Consider the following 14487-nt stretch of genomic DNA (forward strand, 5'->3'; position numbering starts at 1 on the left):
TCGATAATGTGTCCTACCTCCATAGGTTAACCCTGAAAATCAAGCCTTCTAAAAACTAACTTTCCTTTAATGATACTATATACTATAAATAGTATATAATGGGTGTGGATTGAAAAAAAAAAAAAGGACCAGACTAAACTCACTTATTAAAAGTATAATTTCCTGGTCCCCGCCCCGCTCCGCCCCCATCGCCCGGAGATCACCCGCTGCTGGCGCCAGGCTCCCCGCAGGCGAGGACTCCGGGTGCCACGGAGCCCGGCCAGCCGCGGCAACGGCGAGGCGCGGGGCGGGAGCGCTTGGAGGACCCCGCTATCCCGAACGAGTGGTTGCCCGGAGCGGGCAGCCCGGCCAGGGGAAGCAGTGGCGGCCGACCCGGCTGGGCTGGGGTACCCCTCGCGCAGAGCTCAGTGCTGGTGTGGGGCTGCCGGGGCTCTCTGGCTGGTCATTTCAGATACTTTACTAAGAAGAATATTTTCCAGCTCCATCCGTGTAAACATAAAGGAGAAACTACAGTGACAGTGAAACTGAAGGAGAGATTTTTAATTCCTTAGTGCAATATTTTGGTGATAATTTGGGGCAAAAAGTTAAAGCTATGCCATTAGTTGAAGAAACGTCTTTACTTGAAGATTCATCAGTGACTTTGCCTGTGGTAATAATAGGATTTAGAATACTTGTCTGAGGGCCTTGAGGGCCGATCATCCAATCCAGTTGCAGTACTTTTTGATACACTTCTTCATCAAGATGCTGACTTTGGCTATGATTATCCATCTGTTCTGCACTGGAAATTAGAACAACATCATTATATCCCTCACTTAGTTCTTGGTAAAGGTCCACCTGGTGGGGCTTGGCATAATATGGAAGGCTCCATGTTGATGATCAGCTTTGGAAGTTGGATGGAGTTACCTGGTCTTAAATTTAAAGATTGGATGTCAAGCAAACGAAGGAACCTGAAAGGGGATCGAGTTATGCCAGAAGAAATAGCTCGCTACTATAAACATTATGTGAAAGTCATGGGTCTTCAGAAGAATTTCAGAGATAATACTTACATAACCTCTGTATCAAGACTTTACAGAGATCAAGACAATGATGACAGACAAGACAGATATATTTCAACAAATCATTTACAGATAGAGGAGACAAAATTTATCAAGAGAAACTGGGAAATCAGGGGTTATCAGCGAGTAGCAGACGGTTCTCATGTTCCCTTCTGTCTCTTTGCTGAGAATGTAGCTCTGGCAACTGGAACACTGGATTCTCCTGCTCATCTGGAAATTGAAGGGGAAGGTTTTCCGTCTGTGTTTCATTCAATGCCTGAATTTGGAGCTGCTATAAGCAAAGGAAAGTTGCGTGGCAAATTGGACCCAGTGTGAATTGTAGGTTCTGGGCTCACTGTGGCTGACACAGTACTCTGTGCTTACAACAATAATATCCCTGTGATACATGTATTTCACAGACGAGTAACCGATCCAAGCTTAATTTTCAAGCAGCTTCCCAAAAAGCTTTATCCAGAATACCATAAAGTCTATCATATGATGTGTACTCAGTCATATTCTGTAAACTCAAATCTTTCATCTGATTATACCAGTTTTCCTGAGCACCATGTGCTTTCCTTTAAGTCGGACATGAAATGCGTTCTTCAAAGAAGAATCTCTGGATTGAAGAAAATATTTAAACTTTCTGCTGCGGTAGTATTGATAGGTTTTCATCCTAATCTGTCTTTTCTGAAGGAACAAGGATGTTACCTAGGCCACAAATCAAGTCAGCCAATCACATGTAAGTGTAATCCTGTGGAAATAGATACATATACTTATGAGTGTGTTAAAGAAGCCAACCTTTTTGCATTGGGTCCTTTGGTTGGAGACAATTTTGTTCGATTTTTAAAGGCAGGGGCACTGGGTGTTACACGCTGTTTAACTACAAGACAGAAGAAAAAGCAGCATTTATTTGTTGAAAGAGGAGGAGGAGATGGGATAGCGTAAAGCAAGTTTAGAAGAAATTTAAGTGGACAGTTTACCATTAAAGATTTTTAATAGTGATTTTGCAGTGTACCGGCTTGAATTTTTAGACTTGACTGGAGGAGAGCTTCAAGCTACAGTAACTTCCTTTTTTTTAAGTTACCAGAACTTGGTGTTCTGATTTATATTGTAATTTATCAAAGGTGTCACTGTCAGACAAGTAGAAACACTGCCTAACGTGGTATACTTTAAACTTTCCTTAACTAAACCATTATTTTCTTCCAAGACTTATTTTTTGTGATTATTTTGGTTATTTCTTATGTGTGATTATAAAATATTACAGCCTTGAATCTATAAAACCACAGTCATTAGGCCAGAAGTTATCACTAAATAAATAGTGGGTCACCTTGCTGCTTAAAGGGTGATCCAAAGACTGTTCAGCATGAGCTTCATCTGTAGCTTGTTAGAAATGGAGACTCTCAGGCCCCATAACATACTTACTGAGTCAAAAACCGCATCTTAACAAGATCCCCAAGGGATATGTGTGCTCATAAAAGTTTGAGACACATTGGTCTAAATCAGTGGTTCTCAACCTTCCTAATGCCGTGACCCTTTAATACAGTTCCTGTGGGTCGTGACCCATAGGTTGAGAACCGCTGGTCTAAATGAATTTGGGATGAAAGGTGTGTATGCCGGGATTGGGGTGGGGGTGTGAGGCAATTACAGCTCAGGTTTTATTTATTTTGAAATTATCACTTGTATAAATCTAATTTATTAGAAATACGGTCTTTTAAAAATATTTTTATTGTTGAAATCTTGACAGGCACTTCATATTCTTCTAATATTTTAAATAATCTAATAATGTTGGTAAACACTTTGACATCCAAAATCCCACCAAGTATTTTTCAGAGATTTATTCTCTACTTAACCACCATAACATTTAATTAATCTGATTTGCAGTTCAATAAATGAATGGAATTACTTAAAAAAATAAAAGTGTAATTTCCTTAACTTTTTTTTTGAACCGCCATCTCCAGTATATGGGGCCAGTGACCTACTCCTTGAGCCACAGGTGCCACCTCATAATTTCCTCATCTTTTCCCCCCAAAGAGAACATTAAAAGGATTGGGCCTGGCTCTGCCAATCCTGGACCCACCTTCTACATGGGCTTTCCTTAGGAAAGTGTAGGTAGGCACCTCAAGGAATATAATATGCATTTGATGTGATTTAATGAATTTTCACTTTGTGTCACAAGATGGAGCCCCTTCCTGTGGGAGGGAATGGCATTTGTGAAGACCCTGCTAGGACGCACTCTGATCATTTGGTCTTCAAAGTGGGGTCCAAGGGCCCACAGCGTCAGCATCACCCGGAAGGTATTAGAAATGCAGATTCAGCCCTGCCTCCTGGACCATAAGCTGCATTTTAATGAGATGTCCAGGTGATTTATATGCATACGAAAAACTGAGAGGTATTTCTTTGCCAAACCAACGTATGCCTTCTCCGTATTGATTTATGACTTTATCTATAACTCCTGTCTCCCTGAAATGTATAAAACCAAACTGTAGCCCCTTCACAGCAAGTCCACTTGCTCAAGGCTTCTTGGGTGAGGCTCCAAGTCATGGTCCTCAAATTTGGCTCAGAATAAACATCTTTAAATAGTTTTACAAAATATGGCTTCTTTTCTGTTGCTACAGGGGATCCTCATGCAAGGCAGAGCACCAACTCCTTCAGAGAGACTTAAGGAAACTCAGAAGGAACAATATGAATTCCTTTCTGCCAAACATTTTTTGAACACAGAAATGAGAGGTTCTGACCTAGAATGGGGAGGGTCCATAAGAAAGGAGAGGAGGCCAGTCCGGGGACGAGTGAAGACTTTAGTAGAGGGGAAAAGCAGAATGGAGACTGACCTGTTAGCCCTGCTCCCACACGGTTGCAAAAGGCTTTTATTAGCCTTATCAGTATAGCTGGAACGGCAAAGTGACAGGAGTGGTGTACCACCCGGGCTCATCTCTGCTGTGGGTCGGGATTAGCATGTACCCTTAGTGCCAGCCAGGATACGGGTAGGAGGATTCCAGAAACTCTGGCCGTGAGGCACTCCAGGGATCTGGGGAGAGGATTGCTTGTTTTCTAAAATGGTTGCACTCTTGTCAGGGTTATGAGAATTCCTTTCCCACAAGAACCCCCTTACTGAGTCTGACTCTCCCGCCTGTGGGCTCAATTAAACCCATTGAAAGCAGCCTGATGCCATGCACGGCTGTCGGGGTCCTTTTGGTAGATGTTGATAGGAGAGAGTTAGAGTTCCCCTCACCCTTGCCACCAGGTTTAAACTAAGAAAAATCTCAGATCAAATTCTGACATATGAGGTCAGACAATAAAGTTCATGAACTCATCCTTGGAAAAGTGCTACATACCTTATTGCTGACTATCACTATGGTGATCTTCAAAGCACTCCCTGTGGGAACCTATGTACCAGTACCAGGGCCTAGTCTACCCTTCAAAGCAATTTTTGGAATTCTTTTCCTGGAATGGCCATCAGAGCCATTGTCTGACACTTAAGTCCACAAACTCATCCTAGAAAAAGTGCTTTGACGGGTGAACTAGGGCCTGGTGTCGATGCCTCACTTCTCAAGGAGAGTATTTTGAAGGTGACTGTAGTGAGATTCAGCAATGAGGCATGTAGTACTTTTTGTAGGATGAGTTTGCAAACTTAATTGTCAGTCCTTGTAGATGTATTTTTTAAAAACAAACATTTATTAACAACGAAGCACAGAATTTCATAAATCTGTTTTGTAAGTTTGCTGATGTCTCAGCTCCTGGCAGTTTAATCATCCGACTCCACCTTGCATGTAAGGAACCCAAGGTGCACATAACGATGTTGAAGCAGGCTCTGCCACTTTCATGGCCGGAACAGGGATGCTCCCAAATCCATGTCTGCACACAGGGCTGTTTACGGATCAAGCCTGAGTATCATCCTCATGAGTACAGGCCACAGGTAACACGAGATTTCTATTCTCTGTTTGGGGTTGGGGGGGCATCTTTACAATATTTTCACCAACTCACACTTCATTTTTTTTTTTTTTGTAGAGACAGAGTCTCACTTTATGGCCCTCGGTAGAGTGCCATGGCGTCACACAGCTCACAGCAACCTCCAACTCCTGGGCTTAAGCGATTCTCTTGCCTCAGCCTCCCGAGTAGCTGGGACTACAGGCGCCTGCCACAACGCCCGGCTATATTTTGGTTGCAGTTTGGCCGGGGCCGGGTTTGAACCCGCCACCCTCGGTATATGGGGCTGGCGCCTTACCGACTGAGCCACAGGCGCCACCCCACACTTCATTTTTTTTAAGAGACAGAGTCTCACTTTGTCGCCCTCAGTAGAGTGCTGTGATGTCACAGCTCACAACAACCTCCAGCTCTTGGGCTTAGGCGATTCTCTTGCCTCAGCCTCCTGAGTAGCTGGGACTACAGGCGCCCACCACAACGCTGGGCTATTTTTTTGTTGTTGTTGCAGTTTGGCCAGGGCAGGGTTTGAACCCACCACCCTCAGTATATGGGGCTGGCGCCCTACTCACTGAGCCACAGGCGCCACCCCACACTTCTTTTTTTAGTTTTGAGACAAAGTCTTACTCCATCACTCTGGGTAGAGTGCTGTGCTGTCATCATAGCTCACAGCAACCTCGAACTCCTGGGCTCAAGTGATCCTCTTGCCTTAGCCTCTTGAGTGCTGGGACTACAAGTGCCTACCATGACAACCGGCTAATTTTTCTATTTTTAGTAGAGATGAGGGTCTCGCTCTTGCTCAAGTTGGTCTTGAACACCTGAGCTTAAGTAATCTACCCTCCTTGGCCTCCCATAGTGCTAGGATTGCAAATGTGAACCACTAAGTTCAGCCTCTATTCTTGAATGCCTTTGTTGTCATTGGTGAAGCCCATTTCTAATAATCAGAACATTAATTAGTGACTATTTTTGCTAATCAATACCCTTTCAGCCATTCATCATATTTATTAATAAAGCCTTTAGTATTTCTCATATTTGGGCATCAGAAGCATTTGTTGTACCTGCTACTGGACAGTGTCATTTCTGGAGTCTGCTTTCTCCAAACTGGCCCCTGACTTCTCTAGAACTGAAGCTTTAACTAACCAGCAACTTCATAATATCATACAATTTGTCCTGAAGTGTTTTAATGTGAATTACGGATACAAAACAAAAGGCTAGACTGTCATTAGTGATGGATTCCCTATAAATACATACTGAGTACCATTGATGAGATGTGCCTCTGTCATAAGCAGGGTGGAGCTTAAAGAAAAAGATAGGAATCACTTGCTTTAAAGGAATGTATGGATTAGTGGAAAAGATATCCATTGGAATCCTGTAGGGAAGAGTGAGAGAGAAAGTATACAAACCAAAGTTTGGAGATGAGGCCATTACCAGAGACCTGGGCAGTCAAGGACAGAAGTCTCTGTCTTGGGTGGTAGATGGCATCTGGGCAGGCAGAGGAGGAGGAAGGGGGGATGCTCTAAGTCTGATGTAGGACGCCATCCTGCCTGCCTTCCTGTTGGAAGGGATGGCCTAAGGAAGGACCAAGTCTGTGGGCAACTTGGAATTTTCATGTGGTCTGGTTTGTACTCAACATCCTCAGTCATCCAGGCCGGTTCTGAATTTTAGGAGAACAGCTGTCTTCTTGGGCCAAACTCTCTCTCAAAATGCGAAACAACAGGTACTCCCTAGGCGGCTAGGCTAGGCTAGGCCGGGACAGTATCAGATGCAGCCAGTGGTGCCTGTTTAAGATAATTTAATTCCCACTATATGTATAAGGGCTGATTTATTCACTGTGCAAGCATTATTTAAGTATATGGGAAACTGTTCTTTATTAGACAAACAAATTGCTTAAAAAGAAAATTAAGTGCATTTTGATTATTATTAGTGTACTATGAAATGTTCAAGGGAGTTTAACTAAGTACTAAAGTCCTCTGGTAAACAATTACATGAAATTAATAGATTTATAAGTAAAATAATAAGATTTTATAAGTTTAACTTAAAAATTGAGAAAGCTTGGGTTTTATTTCTTTATTTTATTTCTTTCTTTCTTTCTTTCTTTCTTTCTTTCTTTCTTTCTTTCTTTCTTTCTTTATTTTTGAGACAGAGTCTCACTATGTCATCCGTGGTAGAGAGCTGTGGCATCATAGCTCACAGCAACCTCACACTCTTGGGCTTATGCGCCTCAATCTCACACGTAGCTGGGACTACAGGCGCCCGCCACAGCGCCCAACTATTTTATTGTTATTGTTGTTGTTGCAGTTGTCATTGTTGTTTAGCAGGCCCCGGCCAGGTTCGAACTGGCCAGCCTTGGTGTATGCGGCCAATGCTCTAACCACTGAGCTTGGGTGCCAAGCCAGAGCCTGGATTTTGGAATATGTTACTTAAAATTTGTGAAGAATAATTTTTGACACCAAAGTCATCTTTTCTGTGCTCAAAAATCTCCTTTCGAGACAACAGAAAACCTTATAATGACCAAGGCAGACAGAGGAAGCCAGGTAATGTACTCCCCAGGAGAAAACATTATTCTTTACACCATTTCTCTGAGGCATGTTCCTCTCTCACTGAATCCATTTCCCCCTTGGAAGCAGAGAAGAAAAATTGTGAATTCAGTATATTGTGACAGTGGACTTCACACACTGAACTCTCTTTTTCTGGCAGAGATTAATTCTTCCCAGTCCATCTCCTGCTAATACATGATCTTCTGTCTGAATCCTATCTTCCTGAGATAACTCATCTTTTCCTGGACTCAAAACCTCTGTGACTTCTCTTCCAAACACCAGGGCCCCTGTTTCACCTACCACAGCTCCCCAGGAGAGCTTACTGTCATCTCGAATTCAATTATCTATTATGGGCTTCTGGGCTTCCTTCCTTCCTCTTTCTTTCTGTAACTTGGCTCAAAGCTGCAGGCACCTGCAATGTGTCTATCCTTGCCTCCACTGTCATTTAGTAAATTAATTCTTCCTTAGAGATTTCCTTACCCTACCACTACCATCAGAGAGGTCAGACCACAGCAAGAACTTTTTCTTGGGGGTGGGAGGAGATTTAAAAAATTGAGATATAAACCACCTACCATTAAATTCACCCTTAAAATACAATTCAGTGTTTTTAGTACCATAGACATGTGCAATCATCACCACTGTCTATTTCCAGAATAGCTTGTCATAGCTGGGGATCTTTGCTCTTAATAAAATAAACCTAGAAGTGGTTTGAGGATGAAGTGTGCTCAGGTTCAAATCCTGACTGTGCCTGGCTGTCCTGACGTGAAGGGACAGGGGTGCAGTGGCTCAGGGACACAAAACCCAGCTCCACTACTTACTATTTTTTGTGGACTTAACGTTGCCAGTGCCCAGTTTTATCATCTGTAAAAGAGAATATTGGTAGGTCACTATGAAAGTTTTGAGACAGACTGTGTTTCGGTCCATTATTTCACTTTTTCTTCTTCTTTATTTTGAGACAGAGTCTCATTTTGTCATCCTTGATAGAGTGCTGTGGCATCATAGCTCATAGCAACCTCAAACTCTGGGGCATCAGAGATTCTCTTGCCTCAGCCTTCTGAGTAGCTGGGACTACAGGTGCCTGCCACAACGCCCAGCTATTTTTTGTTGCAGCTATTGTTGTTTAGCTGGCAAGTTTCAACTCGCTCGGCTTATCTGTGTTGAGAGGCTTCATTTGTTTTTATCCGTGCGCATTTTACGTTCCTTAATTTTTGCGTATCTCAAAACTTTTCCTAATGACCCATACGTAAGAGTTAGCCACGGCGCCTGTGGCTCAGTCGGTAAGGCGCCGGCCCCATATACCGAGGGTGGCGGGTTCAAACCTGGCCCCGGCCAAACTGCAACCAAAAAATAGCCAGGCATTGTGGCGGGCGCCTGTAGTCCCAGCTACTCGGGAGGCTGAGGCAAGAGAATCGCTTAAGCCCAGGAGTTGGAGGTTGCTGTGAGCTGGGTGAAGCCACGGCACTCTACCGAGGGCCATAAAGTGAGACTCTGTCTCTACAAAAAAAAAAAAAAAAAAAAGAGCCAACTGAAGCAGGCACTTACTCTTATACTCTTTAATCTTTTAAAGTTTCGATTTTGAGATCTGCACAGGAAGTTGCAGGAAATGATACAAAGGGATTAATTCTTGCAAACCTAAAGAAAAATATTGCAACCAGGATATTGACATCAAGCTGTTAAGATAACAGAACTGGTCGCCAGCACTACAGGAGTCCTCGAGTTTGGCTTTTACAGCCCCCACACTCCCATTAGCCCCTGGAAACCACTCCTCTGCCCTATTTCTACGGTCTTGTCATTTCTCTAATGTTCCATTGATGGTAACACACAGCAGTTCCCTTTCAGGATGTGCTGTTTGCCCTTGCCATAATTCACCTGAGGGTCATCCACCTGGTTGGGTGTATCAACTGCTTGTTTACTTTTGCTGCTAAGTAGTATCCAGGGTGTGGATGTCACACAGCTTGTTTAGCCATGCACCTGTTGAAGGACACCTGTGTGGTTTCCAGTTTGGGATATTACTGCAATTTTTATCCTTTTGTTTATATTTATATTTATTATATTTATATTTATAAATACTGCGTATTTATCCAGACAGAACTCTTTCCTAGTTCTCATCACTTCCATAGATAGGTTGGGAGACACATGGAGCATTTTAGTCTCATTTATTAAATCTCACTATTAAGTTGTGAAAACAGGCTTCCTAATGTCACATAGGAGTACATGGCAGGGCTGGCACTCAGATCATCTGAATAAATACACTGTGCTCTTTAACAGTATCACTCTGTTCTCTCACATAAGCTAATTTAACAAATAACTCTGGGTCAGGTACCTAAGCTCTGGGGTCACAAAAAGATAGGAAAGTGTCTTTACAGAGTGCGTAGAGTGGGGAGTCAGACATTCAAATAATAAACAGAAAGAGAAGATGTGTTTGAATACATATTTTGGGCAGCTGAGCAAGGTGTGTGTGTCAGCTGGGGACAGATGTGAGTGCGCTGCTGTGTAGAATAGCTCTGCTGAAATTTTCAGCCAAGAGTGAATGTTCCCTGAAGGTCATAGTCCCAAGACAAATGCAAGCTAGGACAAAGGTATTTTCATTTCGATGACTATTCAAGTTCTGAAGAGACACAGAGCCCTATCGCAGAGTCTTATAGAAATACCACTTTACTAAGATGGCCCGTGTGGGAGGAGGGAGAAAAACTGCCTTTGCCAAGCAGACCTAAAGCTCAGATGCTAAGAGATAAAGAAACTCGGGGGAGGGGAGAGACAAGAGGGGGAGGGGAGAGACAAGATGGCGGACTGAAGCCAGCTTTCCACAGAGGCTCCCATCCAGAAGGAGAGTTAAGGGACAGGAATTTAGTAAGTATCCTGGTGGATTTGAGCCGCACCAAGAGAGAAGGTTGAAGAACGCACATCAACACTGCTGAGGCAAGCTGTGATCACAAGGACGCAAACAAAAGCAAAACGGCTCACTTCTGGATATTCTGAAGCCACACCCCCTGTCTCCCTGGGCAACCAGAGGAGGACGCCAGTGAGCAAAGGATTTGCCTCATGCTGCTCACAAACCCGGGAAGCTTCCAGGGCAGGGCCGACTCAGAGAGGTAATCGGACACAAACCTCCAGCAGCAAAGATGTTTGAACTCAGAACAGCCTGTCTTCTGTAGGCGATTTTAGCAGAGACAGAACCCCGCAAAGTTGTCTGTTCTGTTCTGTTCTGTTAGCAACATGAATCAGGGACGGGGCTAAGCCTGAGTGAACACCTCCCTCCCACCACCTGCATCAAGCACTCAAAGATGTCAGGCCTCATCTCCTCCTGCTAGATAGCGGCAGACTGCAGGGGCCTGGCAGACTTCCTTGCAATTCAGGCAGGTGCAAACCCCTGGAGTATCTGTTCACCACAGGCAACTGGGTTAGCCATCTGCAGAGATACCAGTGACTGGGTCCGATGGAGGGGCAAAGTGGGGGAGGAGACATCAACCTTCCCAGACTGATCTATTTGCTGGGTGGCTCCTCCTGACTCCATGCAGCACTGGAGTAAGCCATATCAGAGGAGTCACCAGACCCCTGTGATCCAGTTCCCAGAGACCTCTTGAACTGTCCCACCCAAGACAGGTGCCGATTGAGACAATCGATTTGGACCTTTTGAACTGAACTAATAGACTGAGGACTTTTCAGGCGGTGCCCTGGGTATGTGGTTGTAGGAAGGTTTGATTTTCCTTTTCCTTTTCAAATTGGTGCCAGAGATGGCGGGCGGGGTGACTTAATTGCCAGTTTTTTCACACAGCTGAGACTTCAAGCCAGAGTAAATGTTACAATAGGATCGAACAGAAACCAACTGAAAACAAGACAGAACCACTTTGCCCCACCACAAAAGACAGGGCCCCAGTTTCTCAGGCCACAACACTGTACGGGCCCTCGATAAAGCCCCAGGGGAAAAATCAAAGGGAGTAAAATAACCATGGGGCGGAATCAGCGGAAAAGCTCTGGTAACATGAATAACCAGAATAGATCAACCCCCCCAAGAAAAGATACGGCAGATGTGATTGAAGATCCCATTCATAAACAACTGGCTGAGATGTCAGAAATCGAATTCAGAATTTGGATTGCAGACAAGATTAATAAAATGGAATTAGGAATTCGAGGAGAAATTCAAAAGTTGTCTCAAGAATTTAACGAATTTAAAGACAAAACCACCAAAGACTTAGACACACTGAAGCAAGAATTTACAGCCCTCAAAGATATGAAAAATACAGTAGAATCCCTCAGCAACAGAATGGAGCAAGCAGAAGAAAGGATTTCTGACACTGAAGATAAAGTCTTCGAATGCTCCCAATCTCTCAAACAGGAAGAGAAATGGAGAGCAAAAACGGATCATTTACTCAGAGAACTCTCAGATAACTTGAAGAAAAGCAATAGACGAATAATGGGGATTTTGGAGAATGATGAAGTGGCCTCGAAGGGCACAGAGGCCCTTCTGCATGAAATTATGAAAGAAAATTTTCCAGACATGCCTAGAGAATCTGAAATTCAGATAGCAGACAGCTTCAGAACCCCAGCATGATTCAACCCCAATAAGTCATCCCCCAGGCATATCATAATTAGCTTCACTAAAATTAATATGAAAGAGAAGATTCTCAAAGCAGCCCAGTGAAAGAAAACCATTATGTACAAAGGAAAGAATATTAGAATAACTGCAGATCTCTCTGCTGAAACTTTTCAAGCCAGAAGAGGGTGGTCATCGACTTTTAATCTCCTAAAGCAAAATAACTTTCAACCCAGGATCTTGTATCCAGCTAAACTGAGTTTCATTTATGATGGAGAAATTAAATACTTCAATGACATTCTTATGTTGAAAAAATTTGCCATAAGTAAACCAGCTCTTCAGGATATTCTCAGACCTATCCTCCACGATGATCAACCCAATCCTATACCATAAAAGTAAACTCACTCAGAAACTTCGGATCAAACTCCAACTTCCACACTGGCGAAAGGATTAAAAATGTCCACTGGACCTTTGGAAAACTCGATACCCAAAACTCCACCAGACTTATCAATACTCTCCATTAATGTGAATGGCTTAAACTGTCCTCTAAAGAGGCACAGGTTAGCTGACTGGATACAAAAACTCAAGCCAGATATTTGTTGCATACAAGAGTCACATCTTAACTTAAAAGACAAATACAGACTCAGGGTGAAAGGATGGTCATCCATATTTCAGGCAAATGGTAATCAGAAAAAAGCAGGTGTTGCAATTTTATTTGCAGATACAGTAGGCTTTAAACCATCAAAAGTAAGGAAGGACAAGAATGGTCACTTCATATTTGTTAAGGGTAATACTCAATATGATGAGATCTCAATTATTAATATCTATGCACCCAACCAGAATGCACCTCAATTTATAAGAGAAACTCTAACAGACATGAGTAACTTGATTTCTTCCAGCTCCATAATCGTCGGAGATTTCAACACTCCTTTGGCAGTGTTGGATCGATCCTCCAGCAAGAAGCTGAGCAAAGAAATCTTAGATTTAAACCTAACCATCCAATATTTAGATTTAGCAGACATCTACAGAACATTTCATCCCAACAAAACTGAATACACATACTTCTCATCAGCCCACGGAACTTACTCCAAAATTGACCACATTTTAGGTCACAAGTCTAACCTCAATAAATTTAAAGAAATAGAAATTATTCCTTGCATCTTCTCGGACCATCATGGAATAAAACTTGAATTGAGTAACAACAGGAATCTGCATACTCATACAAAAACATGGAAGTTAAATAACCTTATGCTGAATGATAGCTGGGTCAGAGATGAGATTAAGAAAGAAATCACCAATTTTTTGGAACAAAACAACAATGAAGACACAAACTATCAGAACCTCTGGGACACCGCAAAGGCAGTCCTAAGAGGGAAATTTATAGCACTGTAAGCCTTCCTCAAGAGAACGGAAAGAGAGGAAGTTAACAACTTAATGGGACATCTCACGCAACTGGAAAAGGAAGAACATTCCAACCCCAAACCCAGTAGAAGAAAAGAAATAACCAAAATTAGAGCAGAATTAAATGGAATTAAAAACAAAAGAATAATACAACAGATCAATAAATCAAAAAGCTGGTTTTTTGAAAAGGTCAACAAAATATTTAAACCTCTGGCCAACCTAATCAGAAAAAAAAGAGTAAAATCTCTAATCTCATCAATCAGAAACAACAAAGACGAAATAAGAACAGACTTGTCAGAAATCCAAAAAATCCATAATGAATATTACAAGAAACTTTATTCTCAGAAATATGAAAATCTGAAGGAAATTGACCGATACTTGGAAGCATGCCACCTTCCAAGACTTAGCCAGAATCAAGTGGAAATGTTGAACAGACCCATATCAAGTTCAGAAATAGCATCAACTATACAAAACCTCCCTAAAAAGAAAAGCCCAGGACCAGATGGTTTCACGTCAGAATTCTACCAAACCTTTAAAGAGGAATTAGTACCTATATTACTCAACCTGTTCCAAAAGGTAGAAAAAGAAGGAAGATGTCTATGAAGCAAATGTCACCCTGATCCCCAAACCAGGAAAAGACCCAACAAGAGAAGAAAATTATAGACCAATATCACTAATGAATATAGATGCAAAAATATTCAACAAGATCCTAACAAACAGGATCCAGCAACACATCAAACAAATTATACATCATGACCAAGTTGGTTTTATCCCAGGGTCTCAAGCCTGGTTCAATATACGTAAATCTATAAATGTAATTCAGCAGATAAACAAATGAAAGAACAAAGACCATATGATTCTCTCAATCGATGCAGAAAAAGCTTTTGATAATATCCAGCATCCCTTCATGATCAGAACACTCAGGAAAATTGGTCTAGAAGGGACTTTTCTTAAACTGATAGAGGCCATCTACAGCAAACCCACAGCCAATATCATATTGAATGGAGTCAAATTGGAATCATTTCCACTCAGATCAGGAACCAGACAAGGCTGCCCATTGTCT

At 42.5% G+C, this 14487-nt stretch overlaps 1 pseudogene; it reads left to right on the top strand.

The window, feature by feature from the left end:
- The first annotated feature begins 502 nt into the window (after positions 1 to 502).
- LOC128566899 (oxidative stress-induced growth inhibitor 2-like) lies at positions 503 to 2043 on the top strand (annotated as a pseudogene).
- Positions 2044 to 14487: the final 12444 nt, after the last annotated feature.

The sequence above is a fragment of the Nycticebus coucang genome, chromosome 15 (assembly GCF_027406575.1).
Source record: "Nycticebus coucang isolate mNycCou1 chromosome 15, mNycCou1.pri, whole genome shotgun sequence".
In the NCBI taxonomy this organism is placed as follows: Eukaryota; Metazoa; Chordata; class Mammalia; order Primates; family Lorisidae; genus Nycticebus; species Nycticebus coucang.